This window comes from Oncorhynchus gorbuscha, linkage group LG26, assembly GCF_021184085.1.
Source record: "Oncorhynchus gorbuscha isolate QuinsamMale2020 ecotype Even-year linkage group LG26, OgorEven_v1.0, whole genome shotgun sequence".
Lineage (NCBI taxonomy): Eukaryota > Metazoa > Chordata > Actinopteri > Salmoniformes > Salmonidae > Oncorhynchus > Oncorhynchus gorbuscha.
In genome coordinates, this window is record NC_060198.1 from 4,697,814 (window position 1) to 4,718,347 (window position 20,534).

The 20,534-nt window shown below is 45.0% G+C and overlaps 1 pseudogene; it reads left to right on the forward strand.

Moving 5' to 3' along the window:
- LOC124015944 overlaps nucleotides 1–20,534 on the forward strand; it is a 191,619-nt pseudogene that overhangs the window by 140,538 nt on the left and 30,547 nt on the right.

A 20,534-nucleotide genomic window follows, 5' to 3' on the forward strand; every position in this document is an offset into this window, starting at 1 on the left:
GGGAGAGGAGGGATGGAGGGAGAACAGGTGAGGGAGAAGAGAGAGGGATGGATGGAGGGGAGGCAGGGGGGGAGTGAGGGTGGGTGGAAAGCTAGCAGAGCTACTGCTGTTGCTTGCTGCTGCCTGCCACTGCTCCTTAGCTCAGAATAGCAGCAAGCAACAGCCTGGTGGTGGTTGGTGGAGGCTGAGAGCTGATCTGATGTGATGGTCTCCTCCCTTCTTCCTTTCCAAGAATTAAGAATGCAGAGTGCAGGTTAGAACATTAGAGCTTCATGTAGCCATCTGTGGGTTTCTCTTCTTTTGGCTTGGTTGGGAGGGAGCTGGTTGAACTGCTAGTTAGCCATTGGTATTGTAAAATGGTTTGTCTGCAGGGGTGTGTATCACTAACATGCTGTAGCCATGGGTAGTTGATGAGTTGTGGGTTTGTCACCTAAACCTGTCATAGGTCACTTACTTAGTATAAACGTAACATGTAAAGTGCTGGTCCCATGATTCATGAGCTGAAATAAAAGATCCCAGAAATGTTCCGTATGCACAAAAAGCTTATTTCTCTCAAATTTTGTGCACAAATTTGTTTACATCCCTGTTAGTGAGCATTTCTCCTTTGCCACGATAATCCATCCACCTGACAGGTGTGGCATATCAAGAAGCTGATTAAACAGCATGATCATTACACAGGTGCATCTTCTGCTGGGCACAATAAAAAGCCACTCTAAAATCTGCAGTTTTGTCACACAACACAATTGCACAGATGTTTCAAGTTTCGAGGGAGCGTGCAATTGGCATGCCGACTGCAGGAATGTCCACCAGAGCGGTTGCCAGATAATTAAATGTTCATTTCTCTACCATAAGCCGCTTCCAACGATGTTTTCGAGAATTTGGCAGTACATCCAACTGGCCTCACAATGGCAGACCCTGTGCATGACGCTATGTGGGCGAGCAGTTTGCTGATGTCCACGTTGTGAACAGAGTGCCCCATGGTGGCGGTGGGAACATGGTATGGACAATGAACACAGTTGCATTTTATCAATGGCAATTTGAATACACAGAAATATCGTGAGGAGATCCTGAGGCCCATTGTGAGGCCCATCTGTAATCCCAGTCATGTGAAATCCATAGATTAGGGACTAATTCATTTATTTTAATTGACTGATTTCCTCATATGAACTGTAACTTGTTGCATTTATATTTTTGTTCAGTATATCTCTCATTACTAGGCCCTGCAGTTTTTTCTCGACCATGCGACCTCACCAGGAAAACTCCAGGCCCATGTACAGGCTATAACCAGGGCCTGGAGTTTTACTGGTTCAGTCTTACGATCAGGAACAAACTCCTAACCCTGAAAATAACCAATATCTACAATTACCAACCATTTTCCTTGACCAGTACTGACCACTAACTATCCTCCACTATCTCCTTCCCTACTCCTGCTCAGTAAATTGGATGCCTTCATCTACGATGCTGCTGTGTTGAACTACATGGCCGGGAGGGACGAGGGCTGTAAACTGGTGACCATTGGCAGCGGGAAGGTGTTCGCCACCACCGGTTACGGCATCGCCATCCAGAAGGACTCTGGCTGGAAGAGAGCAGTGGACCTGGCCATCCTCATGCTGTTCGGCGATGGTAAACCTTCAGCTGACATGTGATCGTAGTCCGACTGTAGAGTAGAATATTGAATAGTCATTTATTAGTCCATCTGCAGAGACAGAAATTCTTCATCTGCTCCCTCCTCCCCTCCCACTTCCCAAGACAACACACAAACACACAACACACACATTTTGGGTAGGAGCACAGCTTCAGCCGACCACAAAGCAGCACCCCTGCAGCTACACATTTAGCAGCAAGTGCCTTGCTCAAGTGCACAACGGCAGGAGATGGTACATGGGATCTGAAACCAGCTTCCTTCTAGTTTGTAGCTCATTTCCCACTTTCATTGTCGAATCCCAGGATTGGAACACAGGATGCTGGATACCACAGTCTTAATTACACTGCTGAGTTCCATTGGCCTAGACATATTATATATAGTACTCCTCAATGTGTCCTATCTGGAGTCTATGGTCCACGGTATGTATAGTAGAAACACTGAGTGTTCTTGACAAGATACCTGGATGATCACCTCACTGCCTTCAGAGAAACGTTCCATACACTGAGTGTACAAAACATTAGGAATACCTGCTCTTTCCATGACATAGACAGACCCGGTGAATCCAGGTGAAAGCTAAGATCTCTTATTGATGTCACTTGTTAAATCCACTTCAGGCAGTGTAGATGAAGGGTCAGGTTAAAGAAGGATTTTTAAGCCTTAAGACAATTGAGACATACAGTGGGGCAAAAAAAGTATTTAGCCAGCCACCAATTGTGCAAGTTCTCCAACTTAAAAAGATGAGAGAGGCCTGTACTTTTCACCATAGGTACACTTCAACTATGACAGACAAAATGAGAAAAAACTATCCAGAAAAGCACATTGTAGGATTACCTAATAAATTTATTTGCAAATTATGGTGTAAAATAAGTGTTTGGTCACCTACAAACAAGCAAGATTTCTGGCTCTCACAGACCTGTAACTTCTTCTTTAAGAGGCTCCTCTGTCCTCCACTTGTTACCTGTATTATTGGCATCTGTTTGAACTTGTTATCAGTATAAAAGACACCTGTCCACAACCTCAAACAGTGACGCTCCAAACTCCACTATGGCCAAGATCAAAGAACTGTCAAAGGACACCAGAAACAAAATTGTAGACCTGCATCAGGCTGGGAAGACTGAATCTGCAATAGGTAAGCAGCTTGGTTTGAAGAAATCAACTGTGGGAGAAATTATTAGGAAATGGAAGACATACAAGACCACTGATAATCTCTCCTCGATCTGGGGCTCCATGCAAGATCTCACCCCGTGGGGTCAAAATGATCACAAGAACGGTGAGCAAAAATACCAGAACCATACTGGGGGACCTAGTGAATGACCTGCAGAGAGCTGGGACCAAAGTAACAAAGCCTACCATCAGTAACACACTACGTCGCCAGGGACTCAAATCCTGTGGTGCCAGACGTGTCCCCCTGCTTTTAAGCCCGTACATGTCCAGGCCCGTCTGAAGTTTGCTAGAGAGCATTTGGATGATCCAGAAGAAGATTGGGAGAATGTTATATGGTCAGATGAAAATATAACTTTTTGGTAAAAACTCAACTCGTCGTGTTTGGAGGACGAAGAATGCTGAGTTGCATCCAAAGAACACCATACCTACTGTGAAGCATGCTGTTTTTCTGCAAAGGGACCAGGACGACTGATCCGTGTAAAGGAAAGAATGAAATGTGGCTGGGTCTTTCAGCATGACAATGATCCCAAACACACCGCCCGGGCAACAAAGGAGTGGCTTCGTAAGAAGCATTTCAAGGTCCTGGAGTGGCCTTGCCAGTCTCCAGATCTCAACCCCATAGAACATCTTTGGAGGGAGTTGAAAGTCCATGTTGCCCAGCAACAGCCCCAAAACATTACTGCTCTAGAGGAGATCTGCATGGAGGAATGGGCCAAAATACCAGCAACAGTGTGTGAAAACCTTGTGAAGACTTACAGAAAACGTTTGACCTCTGTCATTGCCAACAAAGGGCATATAACAAAGTATTGAGATAAATTTTTGTTATTGACCAAATACTTATTTTCCACCATAATTTGCAAATAAATTCATTTAAAATCATACTATGTCATTTTCTGGATTTTTTTTCTCATTTTGTCTGTCATAGTTGAAGTGTACCTATGATGAAAATTACAGGCCTCTCATCTTTTTAAGTGGGAGAACTTGCACAATTGGTGGCTGACTAAATACTTTTTGCCCCACTGTATATTGTGTATGTATGCCATTCAGAGTGTGAATGGGCAAGACACCAGTTTGAGTGTGTCAAGAACTGCAACGCTGTTGGGTTTTTCATGCTCAACAGTTGACTGTGTGTATCAAGAATGGTCCACCACCCAAATGACATTCAGCCAACTTGACACAAGTGTTGGAAGCATTGGAGTCAAGCCCGTACATGTAAACGTTCTGGCCCAGCATCCCTGTGGACGAATTGAGGCTGCTCTGAGTGTAAAAGGGACTCAATATTAGTAAGGTGTTCTTAATGTGGGGCGGCAGCGTAGCCTAGTGTTTAGAGCGTTGGACTAGTAACCGGAAGGTTGTGAGTTCAAACCCCCGAGCTGACAAGGTACAAATGTGTCGTTCTGCCCCTGAACAGGCAGTTAACCCACTGTTCCCAGGCTGTCATTAAAAATAAGAATATGTTCTTTAACTTACTTGCCTGGTAAAATAACGGTAAAAAATTAAAATAAAAAATAAAAAAAATGTTTAGTACACTCAGTGTTTAAATATGGACATGGTCAGTACACACACACACACACAACAATGGCTTGAATGCACTTGGCATTTTCTAACATAGCATGTCCCAGTTTTCATTACAGTGTGAGAGGGATATGGTGCGGATTGTTTCAGACAGTTGAAAGACTCTTGACACAAGAGGCTAGGGATTTGGATTAGCATGCATCTCTACAGTATGTACCAGACCTTACCCACCACCCGGGACAATGGATCAGATCCCAGACGGCGATCCAATACAACGACGTTGTAAAAGGGGCAGACGAAGCGGTCTTCTGGTCAGGCTCCGGAGACGGGCACTTCGCGCACCACTCCCTAGCATACTACTCGCCAATGTCCAGTCTCTTGACAACAAGGTTGATGAAATCCGAGTAAGGGTAGCGTTCCAGAGAGACATCAGAGACTGTAACGTTCTTTGCTTCACGGAAACATGGCTCACTCGAGACATGCTATCGGAGTCGGTACAGCCAGCTGGATTCTTCACGCATCGCGCAGACAGAAACAAACATCTTTCTGGTAAGAAGAGGTTTCCGGGGTTGGGGTATGCCTTATGATTAACGAGATGTGGTGTGATCATAACAACATACAGGAACTCAAGTCCTTCTGCTCACCTTACTTAGAATTCCTCACAATCAAATGTCGTCCGCATTATCTACCAAGAGAATTCTCTTCGATTATAATCACAGCCGCATATATTCCCCCCCTAGCAGACACTTCGATGGCCCTGAACAAACTTTATTTGACTCTATGTAAACTGGAAACCACATATCCTGAGGCTGCATTCATTGTAGCTGGGGATTTTAACAAGGCTAATCTGAAAACAAGACTCCCTAAATTCTATCAGCATATCGATTGTGCTACCAGGGCTGGTAAAACCCTGGATCATTGTTAATCTATCTTCCCGAACACATATAAGGCCCTCCCCACCCTCCTTTCGGAAAAGCTGACCACGACTCCATTTTGTTGCTTCCAGCCTATAGACAGAAACTAAAACAGGAAGCTCCCGCTCTCAGGTCTGTTCAACGCTGGTCCGACCAATCTGATTCCACGCTTCAAGATTGCTTCGAACACGTGGATGTTCCGCATTGCGTCAAACAACAACATTGACGAATACGCTGATTCGGTGAGCGAGTTCATTAGCAAGTGCATTGGCGATGTCGTACCCACAGCAACTATTAAAACATTCCCAAACCAGAAACCGTGGATTGATGGCAGCATTCACGCGAAACTGAAAGCGCAAACCACTGCTTTTAACCAGGGCAAGATGACCGGAAACATGACCGAATACAAACAGTGTAGCTATTCCCTCTGCAAGGCAATCAAACAAGCTAAGCATCAGTATAGAGACAAAGTAGAGTCGCAATTCAACGGCTCAGACACAAGAGGTATGTGGCAGGGTCTACAGTCAATCACGGATTACAAAAGGATAACCAGCCCCGTCGCGGACCAGGATGCTTTGAGGACAATACAGTGCCACTGACACGGCCCGCTACCAAAACCTGCGGACTCTCCTTCACTGCAGCCAACGTGAGTAAAACATTTAAACGTGTTAACCCTCGCAAGGCTGCAGTCCCAGACGGCATCCCCAGCCGCGTCCTCAGAGCATGCGCAGACCAGCTGACTGGTGTGTTTACGGACATATTCAATCAATCCTTATCCCAGTCTGTTGTTCCCACATGCTTCAAGAGGGCCACCATTGTTCCTGTTCCTAAGAAAGCTAAGGTAACTGAGCTAAACGACTACCGCCCCATAGCACTAACTTCCATCATCATGAAGTGCTTTGAGAGACTAGTCAAGGACCATATCACCTCCACCCTACCTGACACCCTAGACCCACTCCAATTTACTTACCACCCCAATAGGTCCACAGACGACACAATTGCAACCACACTGTACACGGCCCTAACCCATCTGGACAAGAGGAATACCTATGTGAGAATGCTGTTCATCGACTACAGCTCAGCATTTAACACCATAGTACCCTCCAAACTCGTCATCAAGCTCGAGACCCTAGGTCTTGACCCCGCCCTGTGCAACTGGGTACTTGACTTCCTGACGGGCCGCCCCCAGGTGGTGAGGGTAGGTAACAGCATCTCCACCCCGCTGATCCTCAACACTGGGGCCCCACAAGGGTGCGTTCTGAGCCCTCTCCTGTACTCCCTGTTCACCCACGACTGTGTGGCCATGCACGCCTCCAACTCAATCATCATTTAAATAATTTTGTCTGCAATCATTTACAGACGACACTACAGTGGTAGGCTTCATTACCAACAACAATGAGACAGCCTACAGGGAGGAGGTGATGGCCCTCGGATTGTGGTGTCAGGAAACTAACCTCACACTCAATGTCAGCAAAACAAAGGAGATGATCGTGGACTTCAGGAAACAGCAGAGGGAGCACCCCCCTATCCAAATCGACGGGACAGTAGTGGAGAGGGTAGAGAGTTTTAAATTCCTCGGCGTACACATCACGGACAAACTGAATTGGTCCACCCACACAGACAGCGTGGTGAAGAAGGCGCAGCAGCGCCTCTTCAACCTCAGGAGGCTGATGAAATTCGGCTTGTGACCAAAAGCACTCACAAGCTTTTACAGATGAACAATCGAGAGCATCCTGTCGGGCTGTATCACCGCCTGGTATGGCAACTGCTCCTCCCACAACCGTAAGCCTCTCCAGAGGGTAGTGAGGTCTGCACAACGCATCACCGGGGGCTAACTACCTGCCCTCCATGACACCTACACCACCCGATGTCACAGGAAGGCCATAAAGATCATCAAGGACATCAACCACCTGAGCCACTGCCTGTTCACCCCAGATAGCATCAAGAGTGGGCATGCTTACTTCTGGTGGGGTGGAGGTCTGGTGGGGTGGAGGTCTGGTGGGGGTGAAGGTCTTGTGGAGGTCTGGTGGGGTGGGGTGGAGGTCTGGTGGGGAGGAGGTCTGGTGGGGGTGGAGGTCTGGTGGGGTGGAAGTCTGGTGGGGGTGGAGGTCTGGTGGGGTGGAGGTCTGGTGGGTGGAGGTCTGGTGGGGGTGGAGGTCTGTTGGGGTGAAGGTCTGGTGGGGTGGAAGTCTGGTGGGGGTGGAGGTCTGGTGGGGTGAAGGTCTGGTGGGGTGGATATCTGGTTGGGGTGAAGGTCTGGTGGGGGTGGAGGTCTGGTGGGGTGGAGGTCTGGTGGGGGTTTAGGTCTGGTGGGGGTGGAGGTCTGGTGGGGTGGAGGTCTGGTGGGGGTATACTGTAGGTCTAGGACATACAGATGTAGGATCTTAATTAGACCAGTACTGTTGCAGCAAAAATAATCCTGCAGAAACAGGATTTGAACGTTTAGTCCATGAAGTTGCTTGATCGGTGGTTAGGTTATTAGCTGGACAAAAGAAGGCTACATACAATACTGTTAATATAACCGTGTGTTCGTGCGGGTTTTCGGGTGAATTTATGTAAATCAATAAGATCATTTGCATTTCCTGCAGCACAGGAAAATTCTCAGCAACATAAGTGTGATCAAATTAAGATCCTACATCTGTACATGGAACACATACAGAAGTGAATATATTTTATTAAGTAGGACACTTGTAGGACTTATCCATTGATTATATTCTACAGGGCCAATGAAAACAAGAACAGCTCAAGTCTTGTGCAAATATATTTCAACCAGATCATGTGCAGGGGTAGGTGGAGGAGTATTGAGGTCAACCCAAAGAATGCATGTCCTACATCTGAGGAGCTCAAAGTCATCTTGACACAACCTGCTGAGCTTTCTTCACGTCCTTCACTGTGGCCTACTTTATCAGGAAGTCTTAACAACCAGGCAGGCGAAATCTGCTACTGTCCAGGCAGCGAGTGAGTTGGCACACTGTTAGTTACACAAGCACTAGGGGTGTGGGAAATCCCCTTTGGTGAGATACAGACTGGTGGCTCACATCAAACAAATCTCACCGGACATGTCCTCCCTAATCTCCCTCCTCTCCCCCTCAGCACCAATTCCAGGGCACGGAGGCGGGGGCTATGGGGACATATTTTAGAGTGGGACCGGCGATCACATGACTGTGTGTACTTCCTCCCGAACCCCAAGGACTAGCAGAAGTCCCATGAGGCTGTTGTTTCCCACATCAAGACCAGATAACGAGCGACTTGCATAATCAATGATTAATGAAGATTATCTGTGACGGGGGATGTGTTGGGGGGACATAACACAACATGACATGTGTTGCACACACCAGGACCCTTGTGAGAATGCTGCATGTGAGAATGCTGTTCATAGACTTCTGTAACTGTACAAGCCTTGGTTTCATGCATGTTAACATCAGAAATGTATTTTACTCACTGCTTTAGCACATTCCACCAACCCTAATGTCCTTGCCGTGTCTGAATCCTGGCTAAGGAAGGCCACCAAAAATTCTGAAATTTCCATACCCAACTACAACATTTTCTGTTAAGTTAGAACTGCCAAAGGGGGAAGAGTTGCAATCTACTGCAGAGATAGCCTGCAAAGTTCTGTCATACTTTCCAGGTCTATGCCCAAACAGTTCGAGGTTCTAATTTAAAAAATGAATCTCTTCAGAAATAAGTCTCTCACTGTTGCCGCCTGTTATAGACCCCCCCTCAGATCCCAGCTGTGCCCTGGACACCATATGTGAATTGATTGCCCCCCATCTATCTTCAGAATTTTTTCTTTTAGGTGCCCTAAACTGGGATGTGCTTAACACCCTGGCAGTCCTACAGTCTCACACAAATGATCAAGGAACACACCAGGTACAACCCTAAATCCATAAACATGGGCACCCTCATAGATATTATCCTGACCAACTTGCCCTCCAAATACACCTCTGCTGTTTTCAATCAGGATCTCAGCGATCACTGCCTCATTGCCTGCATCCGCCTGCTGGACACGCTTTCCTCCTGGCTACCCAAACCCTGTCCAACAGCTCCACAGCCCCCACAGCTACTTGCCCAAGCATCCCCAGCTTCTCCTTCACCCAAATCCAGATAGCAGATGTTCTGAAAGAGCTGAAAAACCTGGACCTGTACAAATCAGCTGGGCTAGACAATCTGGACCCTCTCTTTCTAAAATTATCCACCTCCATTGTTGCAACTCGTATTACCAGTCTGTTCAACCTGTCTTTCGTAATGTCCGTGATTCCTAAAGATTGAAAAGCTGCCGCGGTCATCCCCCTCTTCAAAGGGGGTGACACTCTAGACCCAAACTGTTACAGACCTATATCCATACTGCCCTGCCTTTCTAAAGTCTTCGAAAGCCAAGTTATTAACAAACAGATCACTAACCATTTCAAATCCCACCATACCCTCTCCGCTGTGCAATCCTGTTTCCAAGCTGGTCACGGGTGCACCTCAGCCAGGCTCAAGGTACTAAACGATATCATAACCGCCATCGATAAAAGACAGTACTGTGCAGCCGTCTTCATCGACCTGGCCGAGGCTTTAGACTCTGTCAATCGCCGTATTCTTATTATCGGCAGACTCAACAGCCTTGGTTTCTCAAATGACTGCCTCGCCTGGTTCACCAACTACTTCTCAGACAGAGCTCAGTGTGTCAAATCGGAGGGCCTGTAGTCCGGACCTCTGGCAGTCTCTATGGGGGTGCCACAGGATTCAGTTCTCGAGCCGACTCTTTTCTCTGTATATATCAACGATGTCGCTTGCTGCGGATGATTTCTTGATCCACCTCTCCGCAGACGACACCATTCTGTCACCATCTAGCCCATCTTTGGACACTGTGTTAACAAATCTCCAAGCGAGCTTCAATGCCATACAACACTCCTCCTGTGGACTCCAACTGCTCTTAAACGCTAGTAAAACTAAGTGCTTGCTTTTCAACCAATCGCTACCCACACCCGCCCGCCCGACTAGCATCACTACTCTGCACGGTTTTGACTTAGAATATGTGGACAACTACAAATACCTAGGTGTCTGGTTAGACTGTAAACTCTCCTTCCAGACTCACATTAAGCATCTCCAATCCAAAATCTAGAATCGGCTTCCTATTTCGCAACAAAGCCTCTTTCACTCATGCCGCCAAACATTCCCTCGTAAAACTGACTATCCTACTGATACTCGACTTTGGCGATGTCATTTACAAAATAGCCTCCAACACTCTCCTCAGCAAACTAGATGCAGTCTATCACAGTCCATCCGTTTTGTCACCAAAGCCTCATATACCACACACACTGCGACCTGTATGCTCTCGTCGGCTGGCCCTCGCTACATATTCGTCGCCAGATCCACTGGCTCCAGGTCATCTATACGTCTTTGCTAGGTAAAGCTCCGCCTTATCTCAGCTCACTGGTCACCATAAGAACACCCACCGTTAGCACGCGCTCCAGCAGGTATATCTCACTGGTCATCCCCAAAGCCAACTCCTCCTTTTTCCGCCTTTCCTTCCAGTTCTCTGCTGCCAATGACTGGAAAGAATTGCAAAAATCCCTGAATTTGGAGACTTATATCTCTCTCACTAACTTTAAGCACCAGCTATCTGAGCAGCTTACCAGTCGCTGCAGCTGTACACAGCCCATCTGTAAATAGCCCATCCAACTACCTACCTCATCCCCATATTGTTTTCATTTACTTTTTGCTCTTTTGCACACTATAGTATTTCTACTTGCACATCATCATCTGCACATCTATCACTCCAGTGTTAATTTGCTTAATTGTAATTACTTTGCTACTATGGCCTATTTATTGACTTACCTCCTCACGCCATTTGCACAAACTGTATATAGACTTTTTCTACTGTATTATTGATTGTATGTTTGTTTATTCCATGTGTAACTCTGTGTTGTTGTTTGTGTCGCACTGCTTTGCTTCATCTTGGCCAGGTCGCAGTTGTAAATGAGATCTTGTTCTTAACTGGCCTACCTGGTTAAATAAAGGTGAAATTTAAAAAATATTAATAATTGACTACAGCTCAGCATTCAACACCATAGTGCCCACTAAGGTCATCACTAAGCTAAGGACCCTGGGACTAAACACCTCCCTCTGCAACTGGATCCTGGACTTCCTGACAGGCCTCCCAGGTGGTAAGGGTACGCAACAACACATCTGTCAAGCTGATCCTCAACATTGGGACCCCTCAGGGGTGCATGCTTAGTCCCCACCTGTACTCCCTGTGAACACACGACTGTGTGGCCAAGCACGACTCCAACACCATCATTAAGTTTGCTGACGACACCACAGTGGTAGGCCTGATCCCCGACAACGATGAGACAGCCAAGAGAGAGGAGGTCAGAGACTGCCAGGACAACAACCTCTACCTCAATGTGAGAAACACAAAGGAGCTGATCGTGGACTATAGGAAAAGGTGGGCCGAACAGGCCCCCGTTAACGTCGAAAGGGCTGAAGTGGAGCGGGTCGAGAGTTTCAAGTTCCTTAGTGTCCACATCACCAACAAACTATCATGGTCCAAACACAACAAGACAGTTGTAAAGAGGGAACGACAACACCTTTTCCCCCTCAGGAGATTGAAAAGATTTCGCATGGGTCTCCTGGTATGGCAACTGATCGGCATCTGACCGTAAGGCGCTACAGATGGTAGTACGTACAGCCCAGTACATCACTGGGGCTCAGCTTCCTGACATTCAGGACCTATATACTAGCCAGTGTCAGAGGAAGGCCCACAAAATTGTCAAAGACTCCAGGCACACAAGTCATAAGACTGCTGAACAACTAATCAAATGGCCACCTGGACTATTTGACCTCCTCCCCCTTTAACCCACTCCCCTCTCCCCCTTTGAAACCCCCCCCCCCTCTTATTTTTACACTGCTGTTACTCGCTGTTTATTATCTATGCATAGTCACTTTACAAATTACCTCGACTAACTTGTACCCCCGCACATTGATTCGTTATTGTTAAGTGCATTTATTTTGCAACTTTTTGATTGATTCAATTTTTTAAAACTTTAGTTTATTTAGTAAATATTTTACAACTCAATTTTTTAAACTGCATTGTTGGTTAAGGGCTTGTAAGTCTACACCTGTTGTATTCTGTGCATGTGACAAATACAATTTTATTTGCGCTGACTGTGCTCACACACACAGCTGTAATGGCCACACACACACACACACACACACACACACACACACACACACACACACACACACACACACACACACACACACACACACACACACACACACACACACACACACACACACACACACACACACACACACACACACACACACACACACACACACACACAAAGTCACAATAACAATCAAAGACATCAGAAGGAACAAGTCAGTGTCTCACAATATTAATTTACTGTCCACTGCGCTTTATCCTTCTCCACTGTTTCCCTCTCTACTGTTTCCCTCTCTGCTGTATCCCTCTTTACTGTTTCCCTATCTACTGTATCCCTCTTCACTTTATATTCTTTACTGTATCCCTCTTCACTGTTTCCCACTCTACTGTATCCCTCTTCACTGTTTCCCTATCTACTGTATCCCTCTTCACTTTATATTCTTTACTGTATCCCTCTTCACTGTTTCCCTCTCTACTGTATCCCTCTTCACTGTTTCCCTCTCTACTGTATCCCTCTTCACTTTATATTCTTTACTGTATCCCTCTTCACTGTTTCCCACTCTACTGTATCCCTCTTCACTGTTTCCCTATCTACTGTATCCCTCTTCACTTTATATTCTTTACTGTATCCCTCTTCACTGTTTCCCTCTCTACTGTATCCCTCTTCACTTTATATTCTTTACTGTATCCCTCTTCACTGTTTCCCTCTCTACTGTATCCCTCTTCACTGTTTCCCTCTCTACTGTATCCCTCTTCACTTTATACTTCTTTACTGTATCCCTCTTCACTTTATACTTCTTTACTGTATCCCTCTTTACTTTATACTTCTTTACTGTATCGCTCTATGCTGTATCCCCCTCTAATGTATCCCTATTCAATCCATTCCTCTCTACTGTATCCCTCTTCACTGCATCCCTCTACTGTATCCCTCTCTACTGTATCCCTCTCTACTGTATCCCTCTTTATTGTATCCCTCTCTACTGTATCCCTCTATACTGTATCCATCTCTACTGTATCCCTATCTACTGTATCCCTCTCTACTGTATCCCTATCTACTGTATCCCTCTTCACTGTATCCCTCTCTACTCTATCCCTCTTTATTGTATCCCTCTCTACTGTATCCCTCTATACTGTATCCCTCTCTACTGTATACCTATCTACTGTATCCCTCTTCACTGTATCCCTCTCTACTCTATCCCTCTTCACTGCATCCCTCTACTGTATCCCTCTCTACTGTATCCCTCTCTAATGTATCCCTCTTTATTGTATCCCTCTCTACTGTATCCCTCTATACTGTATCCCTCTCTACTGTATCCCTATCTACTGTATCCCTCTCTACTGTATCCCTATCTACTGTATCCCTCTTCACTTTATACTTCTTTACTGTATCCCTCTTCACTTTATACTTCTTTACTGTATCCCTCTTTACTTTATACTTCTTTACTGTATCCCTCTTTACTTTATACTTCTTTACTGTATCGCTCTATGCTGTATCCCCCTCTAATGTATCCCTATTCAATCCATTCCTCTCTACTGTATCCCTCTTCACTGCATCCCTCTACTGTATCCCTCTCTACTGTATCCCTCTCTACTGTATCCCTCTTTATTGTATCGCTCTCTACTGTATCCCTCTATACTGTATCCATCTCTACTGTATCCCTATCTACTGTATCCCTCTCTACTGTATCCCTATCTATTGTATCCCTCTTCACTGTATCCCTCTCTACTCTATCCCTCTTTATTGTATCCCTCTCTACTGTATCCCTCTATACTGTATCCCTCTCTACTGTATCCCTATCTACTGTATCCCTCTTCACTGTATCGCTCTCTACTCTATCCCTCTTCACTGCATCCCTCTACTGTATCCCTCTCTACTGTATCCCTCTTTATTGTATCACTCTCTACTGTATCCCTCTATACTGTATCCCTCTCTACTGTATCCCTCTTTATTGTATCCCTCTTTATTGTATCCCTCTCTACTGTATCCCTCTCTACTGTATCCCTCTCTACTGTATCCCCCTCTAATGTATCCCTCTTTATTGTTTCCCTCTCTACTGTATCCCTCTCTACTGTAACCCTCTCTACTGTATCCCTCTCTACTGTATCCCTATTCAATCCATTCCTCTCTACTGTATCCCTCTCTACTGTATCCCTCTCTACTGTATCCCTCTCTACTGTATCCCTATCTACTGTATCCCTCTTCACTGTATCCCTCTCTACTGTATCCCTCTTCACTGTATCCCTCTCTACTGTATCCCTCTTTATTGTATCCCTCTTTATTGTATCCCTCTCTACTGTATCCCTCTCTACTGTATCCCTCTCTACTGTATCCCTCTATACTGTATCCCTCTCTACTGTATCCGTATCTACTGTATCCCTCTTCACTGTATCCCTCTCTACTCTATCCCTCTTCACTGCATCCCTCTACTGTATCCCTCTCTACTGTATCCCTCTCTACTGTATCCCTTCTTCATTGTATCCCTCTCTACTGTATCCCTCTCTACTGTATCCCTCTCTACTGTATCCCCCTCTAATGTATCCCTCTATACTGTATCCCTCTCTACTGTATCCCTCTATACTGTATCCCTCTCTACTGTATCTCTCTATACTGTATCCCTCTCTACTGTATCCCTATCTACTGTATCCCTCTTCACTGTATCCCTCTCTACTGTATCCCTCTTCACTGTATCCCTCTCTACTGTATCCCTCTTTATTGTATCCCTCTTTATTGTATCCCTCTCTACTGTATCCCTCTCTACTGTATCCCTCTCTACTGTATCCCCCTCTAATGTATCCCTCTTTATTGTATCCCTCTCTACTGTAACCCTCTCTACTGTATCCCTCTCTACTGTATCCCTATTCAATCCATTCCTCTCTACTGTATCCCTCTCTACTGTATCCCTCTATACTGTATCCCTCTCTACTGTATCCCTATCTACTGTATCCCTCTTCACTGTATCCCTCTCTACTGTATCCCTCTCTACTGTAACCCTCTCTACTGTATCCCTCTCTACTGTATCCCTATTCAATCCATTCCTCTCTACTGTATCCCTCTCTACTGTATCCCTCTATACTGTATCCCTCTCTACTGTATCCCTATCTACTGTATCCCTCTCTACTGTATCCCTCTTCACTGTATCCCTCTCTACTGTATCCCTCTTTATTGTATCCCTCTCTACTGTATCCCTCTTCACTGTATCCCTCTATACTGTATCCCTCTCTACTGTATCCCTCTTTATTGTATCCCTCTCTACTGTATCCCTCTTCACTGTATCCCTCTATACTGTATCCCTCTCTACTGTATCCCTATCTACTGTATCCCTCTCTACTGTATCCCTCTATACTGTATCCCTCTCTACTGTATCCCTATCTACTGTATCCCTCTCTACTGTATCCCTCTTCACTGTATCCCTCTCTACTGTATCCCTCTCTACTGTATCCCTCTACTGTATCCCCCTGCACTATATCCCTCTCTACTGTATCCCTCTCTACTGTATCCCTCTTTATTGTATCCCTCTCTACTGTATCCCTCTCTACTGTATCCCTCTTTATTGTATCCCTCTCTACTGTATCCTTCTCTACTGTATCCCTCTTCACTGTATCCCTCTCTACTGTATCCCTCTCTACTGTATCCCTCTACTGTATCCCCCTGCACTATATCCCTCTCTACTGTATCCCTCTCTACTGTATCCCTCTTTATTGTATCCCTCTCTACTGTATCCCTCTCTACTGTATCCCTCTTTATTGTATCCCTCTCTACTGTATCCCTCTTTATTGTATCCCTCTCTACTGTATCCCTCTCTACTGTATCCCTCTTTATTGTATCCCTCTCTACTGTATCCCTCTCTACTGTATCCCTCTCTACTGTATCCCCCTCTAATGTATCCCTCTTTATTGTATCCCTCTCTACTGTATCCCTCTCTACTGTAACCCTCTCTACTGTATCCCTCTCTACTGTATCCCTATTCAATCCATTCCTCTCTACTGTATCCCTCTCTACTGTATCCCTCTCTACTGTATCCCTCTCTACAGTATCCCTCTTCACTGTATCCCTCTTTACTGTATCCCTCCTCACTGTGTCCCTCCTCACTGTGTCCCTCCTCACTGTGTCCATCCTCACTGTGTCCCTCCTCACTGTATCCCTCAGCACTCATGCCTTATACTATTCAAATACCTCACCTTTCCTTTCAGCACCAAGCTATATTCTCTTTCTATCTTCTCCTAACCTAACTCAATATAAACTGAACCAACCTAACCCATCCTCACTGTATATTCCCTCTAACCCCTAACCTACAACCATATCATAAACTAACCCCTCCATATAACCCCTCACGCTAACCTTATTATAAACTATCCCCTCCATATACCTCCTCACCCTAACCTTATTATAAACTATCCCCTCTATATACCCCCTCACCCTAACCTTATTATAAACTAACCCCTCCATATACCTCCTCACCCTAACCTTATTATAAACTAACCCCTCCATATAACCCCTCACCCTAACCTTATTATAAACTAACCCCTCCATATACCCCCTCACCCTAACCTTATTATAAACTAACCCCTCCATATACCCCCTCACCCTAACCTTATTATAAACTAACACCTCCATATACCCCCTCACCCCTAACCTTATTATAACCTATCCCCTCCATATAACCCCTCACCCTAACCTTATTATAAACTAACCCCTCCATATACCTCCTCACCCTAACCTTATTATAAACTAACACCTCCATATACCCCCTCAACCCTAACCTTATTATAAACTATCCCCTCTATATACCCCCTCACCCCTAACCTTATTATAAACTAACCCCTCCATATGCCCCCTCACCCCTAACCTTATTATAAACTAACCCCTCCATATACCTCCTCACCCTAACCTTATTATAAACTAACACCTCCATATACCCCCTCACCCCTAACCTTATTATAAACTATCCCCTCTATATACCCCCTCACCCCTAACCTTATTATAAACTAACCCCTCCATATACCCCCTCACCCCTAACCTTATTATAAACTAACCCTCCATATACCCCCTCACCCCTAACCTTATTATAAACTACCCCCTCCATATACCCCCTCACCCCTAACCTTATTATAAACTAACCCTCCTTATACCCCCTCACCCCTAACCTTATTATAAACTAACACCTCCATATACCCCCTCACCCCTAACCTTATTATAAACTATCCCCTCTATATACCCCCTCACCCCTAACCTTATTATAAACTAACCCCTCCATATACCCCCTCACTCCTAACCTTATTATAAACTAACCCCTCCATATACCTCCTCACCCTAACCTTATTATAAACTAACCCCTCCATATACCCCCTCACCCCTAACCTTATTATAAACTAACCCCTCCATATACCTCCTCACCCTAACCTTATTATAAACTAACCCCTCCATATACCCCCTCACCCCTAACCTTATTATAAACTAACACCTCCATATACCCCCTCACGCTAACCTTATTATAAACTAACACCTCCATATACCCCCTCACCCCTAACCTTATTATAAACTAACACCTCCATATACCTCCTCACCCCTAACCTTATTATAAACTAACACCTCCATATACCCCTCACCCCTAACCTTATTATAAACTATCCCCTCTATATACCCCTCACCCCTAACCTTATTATAAACTAACCCTCCATATACCCCCTCACCCCTAACCTTATTATAAACTATCCCTCTATATACCCCCTCACCCTAACCTTATTATAAACTAACCCCTCCATATACCCCCTCACCCCTAACCTTATTATAAACTAACCCCTCCATATACCCCCTCACCCCTAACCTTATTATAAACTAACCCCACCATATACCCCCTCACCCCTAACCTTATTATAAACTAACCCCTCCATATACCCCCTCACCCCTAACCTTATTATAAACTAACCCCTCCATATACCCCCTCACCCCTAACCTTATTATAAACTAACACCTCCATATACCCCCTCACGCTAACCTTATTATGAACTAACACCTCCATATACCTCCTCACCCCTAACCTTATTATAAACTAACACCTCCATATATCCCCTCACCCTAACCTTATTATAAACTAACCCCTCCATATACCCCCTCACCCCTAACCTTATTATAAACTATCCCCTCCATATACCCCCTCACCCCTAACCTTATTATAAACTATCCCCTCTATATACCCCCTCACCCTAACCTTATTATAAACTAACACCTCCATATACCTCCTCACCCTAACCTTATTATAAACTAACCCCTCCATATACCCCCTCACCTCTAACCTTATTATAAACTATCCCCTCTATATACCCCCTCACCCTAACCTTATTATAAACTAACCCCTCCATATAACCCTCACCCTAACCTTATTATAAACTAACCCCTCCATATACCCCTCACCCTAACCTTATTATAAACTAACCCCTCCATATACCCCCTCACCCCTAACCTTATTATAAACTAACCCCTCCATATACCCCCTCACCCCTAACCTTATTATAAACTAACCCCTCCATATACCCCCTCACCCCTAACCTTATTATAAACTATCCCCTCTATATACCCCCTCACCCGTAACCTTATTATAAACTAACCCTCCTTATACCCCCTCACCCCTAACCTTATTATAAACTATCCCCTCTATATACCCCCTCACCCCTAACCTTATTATAAACTAACCCCTCCTTATACCCCTCACCCCTAACCTTATTATAAACTATCCCCTCTATATACCCCCTCACCCCTAACCTTATTATAAACTAACCCCTCCTTATACCCCTCACCCCTAACCTTATTATAAACTATCCCCTCTATATACCCCCTCACCCCTAACCTTATTATAAACTATCCCTCTATATACCCCCTCACCCCTAACCTTATTATAAACTATCCCCTCCATATAACCCCTCACCCTAACCTTATTATAAACTAACACCTCCATATACCCCCTCACCCTAACCTTATTATAAACTAACCCCTCCATATACCCCTCTCCCCTAACCTTATTATAAACTAACACCTCCATATACCTCCTCACCCGTAACCTTATTATAAACTAACCCCTCCTTATACCCCTCACCCCTAACCTTATTATAAACTATCCCCTCTATATACCCCCTCACCCCTAACCTTATTATAAACTAACCCCTCCTTATACCCCCTCACCCCTAACCTTATTATAAACTATCCCCTCTATATACCCCCTCACCCCTAACCTTATTATAAACTAACCCCTCCTTATACCCCCTCACCCCTAACCTTATTATAAACTATCCCCTCTATATACCCCCTCACCCCTAACCTTATTATAAACTATCCCCTCTATATACCCCCTCACCCCTAACCTTATTATAAACTAACACCTCCATATACCCCCTCACCCTAACCTTATTATAAACTAACCCCTCCATATACCCCCTCTCCCCTAACCTTATTATAAACTAACACCTCCATATACCTCCTCACCCCTAACCTTATTATAAACTAACCCCTCCATATACCCCTCACCCTAACCTTATTATAAACTAACCCCTCCATATACCTCCTCACCCCTAACCTTATTATAAACTTTCCCTCCATATACCCCTCTCCCCTAACCTTATTATAAACTAACACCTCCATATACCCCCTCACCCCTAACCTTATTATAAACTAACCCCTCCATATACCTCCTCACCCTAACCTTATTATAAACTAACCCTCCATATACCTCCTCACCCCTAACCTTATTATAAACTAACACCTCCATATACCTCCTCACCCCTAACCTTATTATAAACTATCCCTCTATATACCCCCTCACCCCTAACCTTATTATAAACTAACCCCTCCATATACCCCCTCACCCCTAACCTTATTATAAACTATCCCCTCTATATACCCCCTCACCACTAACCTTATTATAAACTAACCCCTCCATATACCCCCTCACCCCTAACCTTATTATAAACTAACCCTCCATATACCCCTCACCCCTAACCTTATTATAAACTACCCCCTCCATATACCCCCTCACCCCTAACCTTATTATAAACTAACCCCTCCTTATACCCCCTCACCCCTAACCTTATTATAAACTAACACCTCCATATACCCCCTCACCCCTAACCTTATTATAAACTATCCCCT